General features: G+C 31.9%; 1 protein-coding gene and 1 long non-coding RNA gene across 2 annotated transcripts in view; both read left to right on the top strand.

Moving 5' to 3' along the window:
• The window catches only part of TSHZ1 (teashirt zinc finger homeobox 1), a 93,762-nt gene that overhangs the window by 52,151 nt on the left and 26,885 nt on the right, over positions 1–14,726 (top strand). The gene's annotated exons all lie outside the window — the stretch shown is intronic.
• The window catches only part of LOC141498403 (uncharacterized), a 63,220-nt gene that overhangs the window by 48,212 nt on the left and 282 nt on the right, over positions 1–14,726 (top strand). Inside the window, exons 1-2 of the long non-coding RNA XR_012471625.1 lie at positions 1–9,626; positions 11,864–14,726. The exon at positions 1–9,626 is cut by the window's left edge and continues 48,212 nt beyond it; the exon at positions 11,864–14,726 is cut by the window's right edge and continues 282 nt beyond it. This is a non-coding gene — a long non-coding RNA (uncharacterized LOC141498403). The remainder of the gene's footprint in view (positions 9,627–11,863) is intronic.

The following is a 14,726-nucleotide window of genomic DNA, read 5'->3' on the forward strand; positions in this document are numbered from 1 at the left end:
GGCCGTTAGATTTTACAGTGGATAATGTTGGATTTTGGAAGGAAAGGGAGAACTGAGTTTGAATTCTTCTTCAAACATGTTGTGTGACCCTGGGCAAGGTAATTTAACAGTTCTCAGAATCAATTTGTAAAATTGAAATAATCCTTACTAATCCTTACTGATTTTTTGTGAAAATCAAATGAGATGATATACAAAAAGTGATTTGTAAATCTTAAAAAACTATATAAATGTTATTATTTGAGCATGGTGGAAAAAATGTGGCAGAAACATAGTCCCCAAGTTCAAGGACCTTTAGATTTTCCTAGGGTCCCACAGCTAATTTATGGCAATGCTGGGAAAAAAATCCAAAAGTTTCCTATCTTTCTAGTTGGCTTTCTTTTCAATTATATTATACTGTCTCCCTAGTATCTCCAGTGAAGAACCATATTCCCTGTAGGTTTTGCACATAAGGGATTTGCTTTAAAGAATGTGGACCACTTATCTAGTATTTTGGACTATACTTAGAATGAGACCTAGAATTTTTATCTCTTGTAGATTTTTTTTTTAACAAAACATGTTTTTATATTAGCAAAGTTAAGAAGGGGTGATCATTTTTAGTTTTCTATTTTGGGAAAGGAATTAGAGTACATTGCTCTACAAATTTTTTATTGCTTTTAAAAAATGGTTGTTAAAAAATGATGGATGTTACTTGCTTCATATGTGAATTCAATGAGCTGCTAACCATAACAATTTCTGCTTTAATGCTTTCTATACAATTGCCTTCTCCAGTGACATTTTCTACCATGGGGGAAAAAAGAATGGATCCTCTATATTTATGAATTAGTGATGACTTTTTGAACATTTTTTCTTCAGAAAGACTCATTAGATGACAGTAGTAGTAAGCAGCATTAGAACAAGACCTGTTATTTAATAAAAGTAATGATAATAAAATATAATTATATCAAGTGTAGAAATGAGTTTTTGATAATGACTTCTAAGGTAGTAGAGTATACTTTGCCACAATACAAAGAAACCTGCGAAGGATACAATTCAGTTGTTTTTCATAGCAATGAAGGGAAAAGAAGAAAAAGTCACTTTAAAATAACATGAATTCCATTGTATTTACATAGAGTCCATGAACTTTAAAACATGTGTGTGTATTTATGACTGTATTTCAGCATAATTTGTTTCCTTTATAATTCCACATATTTCGTGAAATTAAAAAGCAATATACTGAAAACCTTTTAGGTGGTACAATGGATAGAGCTCTGGGCTTTGAGTTAGGAAATTTGGAGTTCATATGGGGCCTCAGACACATATTAGTTGTGTGACCTTGGGCAAATCATTTAACTTCTGCCTTGGTTTCTTCATCTGTAAAATGGGGATAATAATAACACCTGCCTTCCAAGGTTGTTGTGAATATCAAATGAACTAATATTTGTGAAATATTTAGCACATTGCACAACAATGCTATTGGTCATTATGAATCTTATGATTTTGAGAAAGGGTACTTAACACACAAAAGGTTAAGAATCTTGAGTCTGCATCTTTGTTTATTTGCCTGTCTGGAAAATGCAAGGTTAGAGATAGCCTTTTACCTAAGTAAGAAATAAAATAGAAGACTATAGCTCCTGCCAAAGCTGAAAGCTACAGAATCCACGTAATATGACCTACATGAGAGATTCTTTTCTTGTCTGATGACAGCTGTTCTATCCTACTATATGTTTGTGTAATATACAGTTTTGAGGGTCATGGGTTTTGGGGGTGGTTTAGCCTGACAGATTTTACCTGCATTGAGGAATTTTTTAACCTTTACTATTTTATTTAGTTTTTAAAAAGAATCAATTTTTTTAAAAAAATGTTTTCAAGATAAGAGACCAAATTGCACTTATTGCACAAATACAGTGGAGCAGAATTGTAATAATCTTAGTTTAAATCAAGAATCTAGCTGCCTTGTTTCCCTACTCCCTTATCAACGAATAAATTATGGGAACTTTCGCACTTAATCCTATTTTTCTCAGAAAGTGGTAACTTACTAATTGACCAGCATTGTAGGACTTCAGGTAACATTGATGAAGAATGGAATAAATTGTATTTTAAGACAATGATAAAAACTTCAAAGATATGCAAATACATGAAGTTTCTTTTCTTCTCCCTCCCCAGTAATGTGGACTCTTTATGAAGGTCGGGACTTTCTTTTTTTCCCTTTTTATTATCACTATAGCCTAGTTTGCTGCCTTACATATGTGGAAGTGTCTAATAAATACTTGGTTAATTAAATTAAATCTGACTTCATTAGCATGGGGAATTTCTGAAAATGGAGCTTCTTTCTCCAAAGCATTAGATGCTATGACCAAGGGGCTGAATCTTAGGGATTTTTCCAAGGCATAAAAAGGTTAAGTGATTTGCCCAGGATCACATAGTGATTAAGTATCAGAAGTAAAATTTTAACACAGGTCTTTCGGAACCCAAGGTCAGTGCTCTCAAACAATGTACAGAATAATAAGTATAATAGCTCATTTCAAAATACAGTAATATCTTACCTCTTTAGAATTCAGCTGTCTCATAACCTCCAGTTTTAGAATCTCTCTTCTTTTTTTAAATTAATTTTTATTAAATATATTATTTGAGTTTTACACTTTTTCCTCCAATCTTACTTCCCTCCCCGCCCCACCATGGAAAGCAATCTGTCAGTCTTTACTTTGTTTCCATGTTGTACCTTGAGAATCCCTCTCTTCTTGATGAAACATTTCTGATCCTCTTAGTTGGATATTCCATTCCTTTTGATTTATTATTTACATGCTTTTTTCTTTCTTTCTTTCCTTCCTTTCTTTCCTTCCCTTCCCTTTCCTTCCCTTCCCCTTCCTTACTTTTTCTTTCTTTCTTTCTTTCTCTCTTTCTTTCTTTCTTTCTTTCTTTCTTTCTTTCTTTCTTTCTTTCTTTCTTTCTTTCTTTCTTTTCTTTCTTTCTTTCTTTTCTTTCTTATCTCTCGATATACATATCTATGCATCTTTTTATCTTTCCTTTTTGTACTCACAGTCTTAGGCTTAACCAGTTCTTGTTGATTGGTTAATCTTGTCCACTCTGATTTTAGGACTTGAGGGGACATAAGAGACAACCCACATTTTTTTTTTAATTGATTCTTTTTAAAAACTAAATAAAGTAGTAAAAGTTAAAAAATTCCTCAATGCAGGTAAAATCTGTCAGGCTAAACCACCCCCAAAACCCATGACCCTCAAAACTGTATATTACACAAACACATAGTAGGATAGAACAGCTGTCATCAGACAAGAAAAGAATCTCTCATGTAGGTCATATTACATGGATTCTGTAGCTTTCAGCTTTGGCAGGAGCTATAGGCTTCTATTTTATTTCTTACTTAGGTAAAGGCCAGGATTTTACATTATATTTTTTTACATTATATTTACATTATATTTTATTGGATTTTTAAAGGGTTTGAATAGACTTGATTTGAATATACTTGGTTTTATTCTTTGGGCACATGTGATTTCACTTTTCTTCCCAGTCTACCTAGATAGTTTAGGAACATTGCATATGGAAAAAGATAGTTTTCTAAATTTGTTTTAGTATAAGTATCTGAAAATTGGCAGTCACGGTTTAATTCACGACTGAATTTCTTTCCTGTTTGCTTTCACTATGTTATTCCATATCTCCATGGAGCTGGTCTGAGTGGAGAGCTCCATCTTGTCAGATAGAACAAGGGAGGTGTGATCTGAAGGTGTGAATATGACTAGCAGCATACAGTTAGCTTAGTAAGAAAAAGTATATCCTAAGTATATGTGCTGTGAGATTTAAATTTATTTATAATTAAAAAAAAAGAAGTAGTTGTGCTTGGATTTGGCAAAAAGTACAAGTCAAGTGTTAATTTTCAAAATGGAACCACTTTAGAATTAGATAATTACTTATTGGCCCAGAACTTGTTTAATATTGTAAAATTGTTTGTTTTTTAAGTTTGAGGCAATTTAAAAACATCTCAGTATAATTCACTCTGTTGTTAAGATATAAATCTTAACAAATGAGTGAATATTTGGACTATATATTTGGATTAATGGCAGAGAAAAAATACAATTCCATTATTAACTATTAGCCCTTGGAAATAATTGTTTGACTTAAGTATCTTTACTACTACAAATGAATACAATTACTACAGTGAGGCTAACATTACAAAATAATAGAACATTTCAAAAGTTTTAGGAGTATAAGTTTTGGTTTTCTATTTCAGGTACTAACTAAGCTGAACATTTGTAATGGCATATTTGAGGGTATCACCATTCTAAAATGGAAATTATATGAATTGATATAGATGAAGTATTATTTTAATCTAATATCATAGCTAATTAATCAGTTTGGAAGTTAAACTCTTAGAGATATAAGCCATGGTAAGAAAGATGGCCCCTTGATGCTTAACAAGACATAAATGGAATCAAAACAACCCAGGTGAACATTAAATTTAATACAATGGAAGCAAATACTGCTAAAGTTTAGTTCAAAATCTTTTACCTGTCTAACAAAGCAATGACTAAATAATCAGTAGGGAAGTGAGACTTTTTAGGATAAATTAATTTATAGGATTAACACCTCTTGTATTGATGGATATTATATCATTAAATTATAAATGTATTCCCAATGACAGTGACTACATATAATAACCAAGTTGTTTTTAATTGCATTATAACATTTCTGTGTTCATCTAGCAATTAAAACCAGTTACTAAATTGATTAAAGTATCTCATTAGAAGACAAGTCAACCCAAAATGAGATTTCTAACAGGCATGAAATACCAATAAATATCTAAACTGAATTCACTTTTCTTCTTTTTAATAGAAAATAAGATCCCATGTAGATATCACTTCTATTTTTACTTATAATCATGTTAGGTTTATAATAGTGTTAGGTTTTATGTTTCTGTTATAGTTATAATAGAGGAACCATTTAAATGTACATAGGTTCTTCTCAGGACAGCTAATTGGTGTAGTGTATTGAGTGCTAGGCTTTACAGTTACAAAGAATCCCCCTCCTGAGTTCAAAGCTGGCCTCAGACACTTACTAACTGTGTGACGCTGGGCAACTCACTTCACCTGGTTTGCCTCAGTTTCCTCCTTTGTAAAAGGAACTGGAGAAGAAAGTAGCAAACTGCTCCAGTATCTTTGCCAGAAAACCCCAAATGAGGTCAAAAAGAGTCAGACACAATTGAACAACCAAGTTAGAGACTATTGGAAAAGCCAGGATGGGAAATTTAGAAAACAATTCATTGAATTTCTTTATAACTAATTAGCATTACCATTTCCTAAGCTTTACTAATAGGATAGATGAAGGCAGATTAAAAAAAAGTCAACTAACTTGTTGAGTAACAGTCTACCCTCTTGTTATACTTTATCAATAACTTTACAGACAAGGAATCTATTTTGCCTCTTTCTATATAGTTAGCAGAAATTTTCACACTTAACTAAATTTAAATATATAATCCTATGTAATGATAATTCATACAGATGTCTCAAAAGTCTGCACAATTTTAAGCTATTAAAAGTTTTTAATGCTTTAATAGATTAAAACTGAATTTATATTTTTGGGACACTTGTGGCTAAAGGTTTTAATGCTTTGATGATTCAAAACTTCACTAAGACTTTGAGACACTGCATATATAGCATTGTGATGTTTATAAAATGCTTTCCTCACAATAATTCTGAGAAAGGTGATTTAAGTATTATTACCTCTATTTTCCAGATAAGGAAACAGAACCAGAAGAGTTTATTTAAGCAAGGTTATGTCCAACATTAACAATATACATTTATGGTTAATCTGCATTATTATCATTTTCTACATCAATTTCTTAAGTCTAGACAATCAACTAAATAATAAATAACCCCCTGCTTTCTAGATGCTTTCCCAGGGTGGATATGCTCACACTAAAAATTTAACAATTGATTCTCTCTCACCTCTCTGAACTGACCCTAGCATATCTTTGGAGTTAAGTGACTTGCTTATCTTCACAGTATCAGAGCTGAGATTTGAATTTTTCATTTCAAATTGCTGTTTCCCTTAACTTGTATAAAAATCTAATTGTAGGCCTCAGTAGAAGTTTCTAGAATACAAGAAATGATTGACTCACAGTATGGGTTCTGGGCAGATGACATATGGAATATTGTGTTTCATTTAGTTCTAGGAATCACATTTTAGAAGAAATATTGGCAAACAAACATCCAGTGAAGATGATGAGGTTTTTGAAGAGACTCAATATGATGTCATAGTAAGACTAGCTGAAGGACCTAAGGACGATTCACCTGGCAAAGGGAAGGTTGGAGGGGAAGGAGGAAGGAAATTGGCTGTCTTAAACTATTTGAAAGATTGCCATGTCATCAAGGAATTTAAATTTATTCTTCTAGAACCCAGAGGGCAGAATAAGGATCAATGGGTTTCAAAGCAGGAGGTATTCACATTTCATTTTCCTGTGAGGATGAACTTCTTAACAATGAGAGAGAACTTTAAAGAAAATGGTTGCCCAGTTAGCGAGAATATATTTAATAGAGAGATAATTGCATTTACTTTGTGAGGCTGCACCTTTAGTTGTTTTTTTTTCCATTATAGTTTACATATCAATAACTAAAGGCTTTTTACAGGTTTAAGAATGTATAGCTTTAAGAAATGTGAAATATCTTTTGGTTCTGGGATTTCTGATTAAGCATTATTCATCATGGTGATTTTTTTGCATGTTTGTAACATGATAGTCCATTGTTAGTATTAGTTTCCAGATAAAACAACTTGTATGGGCCTTACTAATAAGTAGGTGTGCCGTATTGTACTTCTGTGCTAATAGCTACTATATTTTAAGATTTGTAAAGCACTATACAAATATCTCATTTGGTTCTCCCAACAATCCTGGGCAGAAGGTACTATTATTCTACCCATTTTTTTACAGATGGGGAAGTGAGGTAGTGAGAAGTTAAGTGATTTTCCTGGGGTCACAAAATTAGTAAGGTCTTTCTGACCTGGAAGACCAGCATTCTCTAGTCATTGTGCTACCCATTTGCCTTCAGAAACAGACCTTTTACTGCCCCCAAACTAATTATGATACACTATTATCAGAATTTTCAGGAAAAAAAATTTTAAAACTTGATCAAATCATACTTTAATCAAATGTTCATTTTTTTTGCTAACTCTGTTTAAATGGTTTCAATTTGTTGGCAATGGACTAAAAGGATTTTTTGAAATATATCTCTAAGGAAAGAGGGTCTGATTTAGTGAGTATTTTTGTTGTTGTTGCCAATATTTTTACTATGAATATTTACCAAGACAGTATAGCACGTTGGTGCATTAATCAGAGGACCATTTACATTTCTTTTTAGACTGTTTCCTCTTGCCAAATGTCAAAGAAAAAAAATTGTATAGGACAGCAATGTGTCTTTAGGAACTGGAATTTTGGAATTCAGATTTAATGTACAGACTTGGGATATCATCAGCATTCATGAAAAAAATGATTAAGCAATTATTGATGGCATAGTATTTAATAAAATAATATTCTTTATTGTGAACCTAGCATACATGGCCTTGGTGTATAAGATGCTTCAGAAGAGTTGTGATAACAATCAAGATATTTTGATATTTGGGATATCTTATGCAAAATCAAGAAATGGAAAAGAAATGGTTTTATTTTGGTATTTTCTTTTTAGGTTTCATATTCAAACTTCATAGTTCATGCAGTGGTCTATGACTCAGCCTATGTTTATTCTTTTCATATATGTGTTCCTAGGCAATGACAATAGACAGTAGACAGTAAGTGTGGTTAGATTAGTGCCAATCATCACTACCTTTGGAAGCATAATGATGTATTGAAATTGGATTGATTAGAACTTCTATTTATATGGAGGTTTGCATATTCACATATATATTCTTTTGTTCCATCAGCATATACAATAATAAACCAAGGGGAGCTAAAGCAGGGGGTAGTTAAACATTTTTTGTCTTAAGAACTTTTGTGGAAGTTTGTTCTATGGATTTCTATGGGCCTGTCTTAAAAATATTGTTTACAAATACATAAAATACATAGGGTTAATGAAGAAACAAATTATGTTGAAATAGTTACAGATACAAAATATTAAAAAAAAACCCCAACAAGTTCACAGACCCTTCCCTCATTAAGAATGCCTGCCTAATTGTGTTTATAGAACTTTCTGTTACTGCTTAAGTAAATATATCACTTCATGTTCCTCATGCAATATATTTATTGTATATTCTCAGTGTACTGGATAATACATATTACCAAGTAACATATATTAGTAATATAGCTATATATTTATAAAACATATTTGGTGTATATCCTCGGTATACTAGGTAATATTTGTATATACATATATAATGGTGTTTATTCCATATTCCATATAATATGTTTATTTCCTATAGCTAGTTAATAAAGATATGTCACTTAGTACATTGTGTGTATATGTTCATATGTAAGGTATACATACACTATCACTATATTTTCTAGGAATTTGCATTTCTAAATATATCTTCCTTGTATTTACCTTCTAGACTACAATTTGTTACATATATAAAATCCTAGATGCAAATTTTTGTTGTCATTCATTAAAAAAACTATCGAGCATTCTTGGTTAAAATCAGTATTATTTGAATTTTAGGTACAAATTTAGCTCTCACTTTAAGATCAGAGAAAACCTTTTATCCTTCCTCAGACAAAAATTAATCTTTTTCATTTTCTTTCCTTTGTTTTACCAGTAAGTGAATTTGTGAGCAATAGTATGTCTTTTTTTTTGTTTTTACTTTTCATAAGGCAATGGGGTTAAATGATTTGCCCAAGGTCACATATCTAGTTAATAATTAAGTAGTATGTATTAATGGCTAGCAGGATATCTTTAACATCAGAAAGGTCTGAGTTCAGGTTTTGGATTTTACAAATAATAATTGACCCTGTGCAAGTCAGTTGACTTCTCAGCATTGTAGGAAACGCTCTAAGATTTTAAGTTATAGACGAGTTGCCTATCTGCAGTTGTTTCCAGACCAGGAATTTCTTATTTTGATAAAACCACCCGTTTCTGTATCTCTCTCCAATAGTTCCTATAAAAAACCCATTCCCCCCCCCAAAAAAAACCTCAACTAGACCTGAAAATAAGTGAGATTTATCATTAAAATGCTTTCCATTTATTTATGCTTCGTGGTTGAAGGAAGGGCATTGCTTGATGGTATCATAAAGAATACTGGGCATTAATGTGCTCTCCAATTTTACTTTTAATATAGTCCTATCATGAACAAAGCTCACTAATATTTAAGTGAAGCATGTATCTCTTTATTCCTTGAACCTCATTCTTTTATTATTCTAAGCATGTCTTGTGATTCTTCTTCTCCCAACCATGTTAGATTGTAAGTTGTTTGATGGCAGAGACTGAATTGCTTCTGTCATTATATATTTTGTGCCTTTAATATAGCAGACTCTTCTGAATTTAATTTAATTCTTTGCCCCATGTATAAAGTCTATACTAACTATCTGATACAGATTGGCTTCTGATTTCCCCATTGTCTAAGGTCATAAGAGTTGGGTCCAATATCTCACCAATGATATATGCATAACCTCAGTGAAGCTTTAAAGGCAACTTCATTTTCTGGAATTCAAAATGGTAAGCTGCTTTTACTCATTTGGTTTCCTATAATTTATCTTTATGATATTCAGGCAGATATCCTCATTTTATTACTAAGTGGTAAGATAGCAGACACATAAATGAAGATAAGTCTCAGTTATTCTGCTTTTGAATAAGACTTCTTTCTTTTTTACTGCTAACCTTATTCTGGCTACTTGTCCTTTCTCTGCCCATCCTTATTTACTCCCACTAGTCAGACTCTTAGTACCAGTATGCATTATCACTGCCTCTATTTTAGAGTACCTGTTTTTTGGACAATGGATTATTGGGGAAAAATAGGTGATCTAGAAATCAACTCCATAGATTTTGGGTATGGAGAATTGAAGGAGATTGAAAAAATAGTGAACTAAGGAACAAGTGTTTGTCATTTACAAGCTGAGAAGGAATTTCTTCCGAGTCTAGTAAATTGACTCAGAAATCTTTATTCCAAAACGTTTTGAGTATTTTTGAGCAGGTGCAGGAATAGCCTTCTGTACTGACAAATTTGAAGGATACTAAGATGCTAAAGGATATTTAATTTTTGGTTAATTTCAATATTGGTTATATTGGGATCAAGTTTCACAGCCCATCTATAACTCAGAGTCTTAGTATATTTATGACTGAGTCTCGAATAGGTTAAATGACAGGCCCATGGTCATATTAGCTGAACAAGTATCAGAAGAGGAATTTGAACTCAGTCTAGATCATTCTAACTCTAAGTCTGGTTATTCCTAACTCCAGAGAGTCAATCTACTAGGTGGTATTTCTTAGAGTTTTGGTATGTTGGTTAAAATATTTGGTTAAAATATTGAGTGAATGTCATTTTGATTATTATAAATATAGATGTTAACTCTAAAGAATTTATGAAGAAAGATGCCATCTGTATCCAAAGAACAGATAATAGTTTATATAGAATAATTTTACAAATATATATATGTTATATATATATTATATATATACCTATTTGTGACTAATGGCAGTCATCTCTAGAGCAGAAGAGGAGAGGGGAAGAGAACAAAGAAATTTACATGATAGCTTTATTATATATTTAAAAGGAATAGCAAATTGCATGTAATTGATCTGTAGTTTCATGTGCAATCATTTTTATTGTACTATGTTATAAAAATACTTTTTATTTCATAAATTAAAAATAAAATAAATAAATGTGAAAAAAGGAGAAAAAAATCAACCTACTTTTTTATCCACATCTTGTATTCATCTTAATAAGTATTTATTATATACTAACCATGTGCTTTATACTAAGCTAGGTATTGTACAATGACAAAAATGAAATGATTCTGCCTCTAAGAAGCTTACATTATTTTGAAGGAGATAACATATACAGATAAAATACAAACTATAGACCATAAAGAGGAAAAGTGTTTTAGAGCCAACTGTACTCTTATTATAGGAATTTTTATTAGGACATGGGGGTGGGATTGAAGGACTTGATCTTCTTGGATTCAAATGATCTTGACTCATGACTCTAAGTGTGACAAGCATTCTGCTTAAAGTTTTTAGATTTTTTTTCCCCTTCACTCCCTCCCTCCCTATCTTCTTTCATTCCTTCCATTTCAAAGCCATAACATATTGAAGAATCAAAGAAATTTTTAAAAATCAGCGGAAATTGTGTGCATTTTAAAAGAAAGTGAACTTTGCCCAAGATTGAAATGTAAGAAAAAGCTTCTAATGCTGATGGACTAGAGAGACAAATTTCTGTTTCCAATAGCAGAAATGACAAATAAATATATAAGGACTATGCTTGCTACTTGCTATAGGGACATTTGCAATAAGAAAAACAGACATCCCTGAATCAGTTTTTCTGAAACTTTTAAAGTTGTCCTAAATCTTTTCCCAGAATAGCCTTAAAAGTGCCTCTCAAAAATTTCTCCCAAATCCCTACTAAATTCTATAAAGTTGATGGTTTTACTTTTGTTTGCTTGCACAAAAATAAATCAGTAGTAAATGAATAATAGGGCTTTATACAATTCATTATGATACTCTATAATGTTATGTGTAATTTTTATGATTAATTTTTAATTTGACCTATATATTTAGATACAGTTTAAAACTTTTTATTCTTTTCAGTACATCACATCAGATATGGTGTTTATGATCATTTTATAAAATGTTTTGCAGTCTCATGAAAATAATTCTTATAATATTATTTCTATGAGAAAATAAAATTTAGTATAGATCCTTTTGACTTACAGTATCATTTCTTTTTGATTTAACAGCTCCTTTTCCAGGATTGTATCCTTCCACAAATGTGAGAACCATCTAAATTTCTGTTTATTTTAATAAACCATTTGCTTAACTTTTGAGAACTTCTTGTCCCTTTCTCCTCCAGAGAATAATTTGATCATTTGTTTTATATGAAATAAACCAAAATAATTTATATAAAATCAATACATTCTCCAGATGACAGTGATAGTTATCATATAAGCTTTTTGGTTTATGTAAATAGTGAACCTTATAACTTCTAGACCTACTTTGTATTGAATTTTTATTCACCAGTTCAAGAAAAGCTCATTTAAGTTATCATATGCCAAGAGACAATAACCTTGTCCAGTACTGCTCTTTATTATTTCCATCTTGCCAATTAAACCACAGAGATGGTGTTTTTTGTTCGTCATGGTGTTTGTATCAACATTTCATGCAGATACAGTAATCCAGTGTGAAAGAAAATCAGTGTTTTTCTGGGCTGATTTGCATATGCATGTCAGCTCTAGCTATGCCATTTCTTATGGTATTGAAAAAAACAGAATGACCTTTTTTCTAAATTTTTATAATGGAAAGTTCTCATGTTTTGAGTTTTCAGGGCCAGGATGGGGATGGACAGCTGAAAGTGAGAAGCATCTGTTGATTCACATCATTAATGACAGTGACAATCTGAGGTCTAAATGTTTAGTTCTATTTGGCGATTATGATTGTAGCTTCCCATGCCCAAGGCCGCTACAGCTAGGTCACATTAACACCCATTGCCAGGCACTTCCAGGAGATTCCCAAGACTGAAATGGAAATGCTGATACTTGTCACTATGTGATGTTGTTCAAGAACTTTAATCTTGAAAAGTTGAAACTTTCAACAACTTAAAACTTGTCTTTGTCTTGTTAGAAGTATAGTAATATTGATTCCATAGAGTATATTTCTTTAAAGAGATGAACATCTTTCCCTCCTATCCTCAGAGGAAAGTAGCATAGTATTGAAAAAAATGAGTCTATGGAGGTGATAATAATAGCTATAATGTATTACTGATGATAGTGCAGCTAAGTGGTACAGTGGGTGGATAGAATGCTGAGACTGGACTCAGGAAAACATGAGTTCAAATCTAACCTCAGCTGTGGTACCCTTTAACTAGTCACTTAAATCAGTTTGCTTCAATTTCCTTATCTGTAAAAATGAGCTGGAGAAGGAAATGACAAACCTCTCCACTATTTTTGCCAAGAAAGCCCCAAATGGAACCACAAAGAGTTGGACACAGCTGAAATGATTGAACAACAATAATTTCAATGATACTAACCTCTTCTGTTTGTGTGACATTTTCCACATATATAACTTCCTTTGATCTAGACATCCCTATAGGCCCAATTCGAGTTATGTTTATTTGACAAAAGAAAATCTAAAATGAAATGATATCTTGTCAATATAGTTACAAAGAGCATATCTCTGAAATAGATAGTGTATCCTTCACCCAGATAGTAAAATATGCTACAGAAGCTTTCAGCTTGCCTCTATCAAAATAATTATCTTAGCAATTATCTTTGCCATTCGGTTAACTTTTGCATGCGGATGGTGTTTCTGTGCTTTTGTGTTCATCTACCTTGCTGCTTAGCGTTCTCCTAGGAACTATTATACTGACAGTTTTTTTTAAGTATATGGAAAAGAAGAAAGAAGAGAAAAGGCTATTTATGAGAAATTGTACTCTATTACCCAGGTAGTTAATAAATTATTCAGAGATCAAGGTGACTGCCTGCATTTGTGAGGTGGGGTTCTGATGGCAGGGACTTCTAAAGGCTAATTAGGACCGCAATATCTTGTCCAAACTTAAAGGCCAGCTTACATTTCTAACTGAAGTAACCTTGCACTGTAAAGGTTTCTAGAAATCTTGTAAAGGAAACAAGCCACAAGAATAAGCAAACTTTTGTACATCTTACAAAGAGGTTTAAAAATATACTTTAATTTAATTTATAGCATTTAATTGTTGGTTTAAGTCTTTTTTTATGGCATGATCCTCTGCTCGAAGTCATTCGTTTTTTTCTTTTAGAAAACAACAATCCAGAATGGTCCCCCCATCCCCCGAGATAGTAAACTCACAGTAAGGAAACTACAGTTACTAATGAAAAATATTCTTCTGCTTTGCAACTTAAAGTTTGAGAAAATTGTCTAGGGATTCATGATATGGTAGTTTGCCTAAAGGCACAAAACTCTAATATTACATGTCTGAGGTAAGTCTTGAATCAGGGTCCTCCTGATAGAAGTAAATTCTGTATTCAAGATATCATGCTGTTTCTTTGTATCAGGATGAAATTCTGTTATTTCTCAACAGAACAAAAAAAAATCACAATTAGAAATATGTGCAAGGAAAGAAATTGAATGTTTCCCATTAAAAATATATGTACTTTTTAAAGTTATAAGGGCCATTATATTAAGCAGCTTCATATGAGGAATGGGAACTTTGCTTATAAAAACCTTGGCAGTAAGTGGAAAAATGTTTTGCAGACCTATAAAGACATCATTTCTTCCAACTCTATGATTTGATCATTTTGAGATGGAATGTTTAAAAAAAAGTTTCTTATTATACAACTAATTTATTTTTACTATTTTGTTCCACCTATCTCCCATCAATTTGAGGAACATGCCTCTGTTGATGGAAACACTTTGATAAAAAAAAAGGAATCTAGGTGCTTTTCTACTCACTTATAGTTAATTTGGACTCTATGCTGATAGTTATTTGAAGCAAATTCTAAATGCATTCCTTTCATGACCCATTTTAGCAGCCCATTATCATAAGTTCACTGTCATATGGCCACTGAGTTAATGTACTTACAAATGACAGAGAAAGTGTGTTCTATGACCTTAGGGTTTTCAAAAATTAAA

The sequence above is a fragment of the Macrotis lagotis genome, chromosome X, assembly GCF_037893015.1.
Source record: "Macrotis lagotis isolate mMagLag1 chromosome X, bilby.v1.9.chrom.fasta, whole genome shotgun sequence".
In the NCBI taxonomy this organism is placed as follows: domain Eukaryota; kingdom Metazoa; phylum Chordata; class Mammalia; order Peramelemorphia; family Peramelidae; genus Macrotis; species Macrotis lagotis.